This window comes from Diadema antillarum, unplaced genomic scaffold, assembly GCF_040938485.1.
Source record: "Diadema antillarum isolate AM-2024a unplaced genomic scaffold, OU_Dant_1.0 seq00001189_RagTag, whole genome shotgun sequence".
Taxonomy (NCBI): Eukaryota; Metazoa; Echinodermata; class Echinoidea; order Diadematoida; family Diadematidae; genus Diadema; species Diadema antillarum.
The window spans coordinates 906,957-910,726 of record NW_027271987.1 but is presented as its reverse complement, the minus strand read 5'-3'; positions in this window follow the sequence as shown (position 1 = coordinate 910,726).

The window sequence follows — 3,770 nt, the reverse complement described above, 5'->3', positions numbered from 1 at the left end:
AACTGTGAAGAGTTGATGGCTTCCAAGATTTTGTGCAATATTTCATCATTTTCTGTCATCTTCAGACTCTGGTGAAAGGATAGGCCTGTTCTGGGAAAGATTGAATTTGATGATGGTTTGCAGAATAGTAGATGACAGTCATTGTGCAAAGAAGGGATACAAGTAATCTGGATATTTCTGATGGTTACTTGCAGGTGAACATTCTGAAAAAGGCAAAAGAATATGAAATGATCTTACAGACACTTGTTTCAGGTATGTGACATATTCTAAAAAGCTATCCAGATAACCAATGCCGCAGGAGTGCCATGTTTTATTTTGAAATGTTTTACAAAGTTATATTTGCTTGTTGTGTGCCAAAAAGTAACAGCCTGTTAATCTAAAACATAATGTCAGGAGGAATACTACGCAAGAGAAGGATAATTTACTTTATGGCCAGTGTTAAACCAAGCACTCATATTTGAATCAAGCTTGAATGAAGCAAAATTCTAAATAAGCCCCCTCCCTCCCCCCCCCCCCCTCCCCTCACTGGGGCTGTACAGCGTGTCCCAGAAAAAACGAAACTGAGTTTCATTGCAATTTTTGGGATCATAATCATATATTTGTTTTATGAGATATGCATGAATGGAAAGATTTATTTCTCTTCTTTCATTTGATGCACAACTCATTGTTCATAATTCATGCATGGCTGAGTTAGAACAATAGAAAGTAAAACTACTAAATTTTCATTTGCACGAGCAAATGGCGACTTTGGATGAGTTTTTTAGGCTTTTTCTGCTATCCTTTGTAAAAAATGAAATCATGACCTTAATATCCATTCTTTTACCTTTCAAATGACATCTCATGCGTAAAAAATGATCTACGCCTACTCGAGGAAACCTAACTTGAAAATATGCTTCCATTTTACTCAGAAAGATGGATAGTAAGTAAGGAGTCAGTTAGCTTTCCCGACGCCTGCCCGACTTGGCAAATAACAATGGCCTTCATGCTTCAATGAATTTACACAACCGTGAAGAGAGGGGTTAAAAGGGAATGTTAGAGACGGTTCGGAATGGGGTCGTATATTAGCACATGATCCAACCACAGAGCAAGGGTGTTCATCAGCGGAATGTGAAGGGGGAGAAAAGTAACTGAAAAAGCCTTCCGAGCCCTCCCCCCCCCCCCCCCCCACACAAAACAGAACAAAACAGAAGACGACTTTTTGTCCTGCACTTGTACCTTTGAAATGTACAAAGCAAGTTCAGTGATAAATAAAGTGAAGAACCCTCTCTTTCTGCTTCCCCGCCCCCTTCAAAAACTTCGAAACCCTGTCACTGATGAAGGACTAACCACGCTTGAGGGAAATGTAGAGAGGAATGAAAACAGTGAAATAAGTTTGAGGTATAAAATCATCAGAATGTGTATCATTGTTTTACGATTTCACGTAGCCATTGGACTGCGTGCAGCCTGAGAATACTCACGATATTAGTCTTTAATTATTGGTTATGTCTCATAGCTTATTCTTAATGAATGACAACAAAGAGCTGTTCGTCTCATACAGCATCCTCTGTAAATATCCCCCCCCCCCCAACAACATTCACTGTAGCACTTCGGTTATTTTGTGTGAATTCAATGGTGCAGATGAGCCCATTGTCTAATGCTATGTCGGGAGAGCTGAATGCTTGCTTTTTTCGACTATCCGTAGAATTGGCAGAAATGAAGCATGCTTTCATACAGATTTTTCTCAAGCATGCGTTATTCATATTTGACTCGTAAGGTCTCATATGAAAGAAGAAAATATGAATATTTGGGTTAAGAACTTTGTTTTTCGAAACCGTAACGTTAAAAGTCTGAAAAATTCACTTAAAGTCACCATTTGCGCGTGCAAATGAAAATTTGGTAGCACCACTTTTCATTGTTCTAACTCAGTCATGCATGAACAATGAACATTAAGTTGTACATCAAATGAAAGAATAAAAGGTTATCTTTCCATTGATGTATAGCTCGTAAAGAAAATGTATGATTTCGATAGTAAAAAGTTGCACGGAAACCCGGTTTCGTTTTTTCTGGGACACGCTGTATAGGGTTAAACCAATTATTAGCTTAATGCATGTGATATCCAATACACATTTTGTACTTGATCAAGGTGACTGTGACACATCAGAAATGGCTTAAACGATGGAATAGTGACAATTTTCCTGACATTTGTTCCATTTTGCTCACACTTTCCCAAATAAAAAGCATCTTTTCTCTTCATTTTTGCCTTTGTGAGCTACCTTAAAGGGACTGTGCAGTACTGGTTGAGGTGGGGATTCATGTTTTGAACATTCCTAAGAGAGATAATGAGAAACCTCTTATGAAATATGAAAGAGCATGTAATTTTAAGAAGGATTCGACATTTATTTGATGAAAATTGGTTTTCAAATGTTTGAGATATCCAAAAAAAGTGATAATAATAAAAGGTGAGAGGCCATGCCTTTTATTAGGATCTCTTTGTTTCACCTTGTTTTTGGATATCTCAGCCATTTCAAAACCGATTTTCATCAAATAAACTTTTGATACCCTTTAGAATTGCATGCTCTTTGACATCTCATAGAGTGCTTTCTGAATATCTTGCAAAATGTTAAAAGCTAAATCCTCACCTTGACCAGAACTGTACACACCCTTTAACGGAATGTTCTGAAATTTCATGCATGACAATTCAGGGTTTATTCAGTAAATTAAAGTATATTAGGTGTCATTTCTGAATCCCGAATGATGTGATACATGTGTATCAGTAAATGATTATAGAAAGTAGTGACTCCTGTAGTTACTCCTCAAATATGATGACAGTGGCATTGCCCATTTTGTTTTTGCATAATACTATTTCCTTCCTAAAGAATACATTTTTTCTCCTTTTGTAAAGTGATGTCTATTCTGATTTCCAACAATGCCTTGCTTACTTTTCCTACAAAGTTATGCTGTCTTTGATTGAAAAACATCAGAGCAATCAATCAGAATTTGCATGTTAATTTGTCTGTCATTTTGCGTGATGATACAACAGTCCGAGTTGTGATGAGATATGATGAATTACGTGTATTATTATGAATAATCACAGAGAGAATGTGCAGTGTAGAAACGAAGAGACAATACAATTTATGCCCTGCATTATGAAATGGCCAAACTCCATTTGCCTGTACCAAGTACATGTACAGTACTTAATCATAAAAAAGTTTTCTGCAGTCATTACAGCTCAAAAATGCAGAGAAGGTAACAAGAACTTCAGGAGTTTTTCAAGGGAATGTGAGAACATACAGATTAATTTGGTTTTTTTTAAACATTTATTTATCAATTTATCCATTTATTTACTTTTGCTGGAAATTTACTGGACCATGCATAAAAATGTAATGTTATAGTACGATATACCAAAATTTATTTTACCATTATGTCAAAAAGACTTTCTGTGTGCCTCAGACCTTCTGTCAGTTATTGGTTTGTATTTCTTCCAACATAGTGTGTGCTTGCATGCGTGCGTGTGTGTGAGAGAGGGAGTGTGTGTGAATCCTGAATGTGAATGCTACCAAGAGGTGTTGTGTTTGACCAACCAAACAAACAGACAGGGATGCAGGAAAGTTCTGGAATTTTGAAATAAGACCCAGAGTGTGAAGGGGGACAAGTGTAAGTTTCTTCTGAATTTTTGCAAGTTCTGAATTCCGATATCATATTCATGATCATATGGATAGGCAAAATAAAAATCTTGGAGACACTGCTGAAAACAGTACTGTGCTAATATAACCCGATTCACAAAAAAAAAA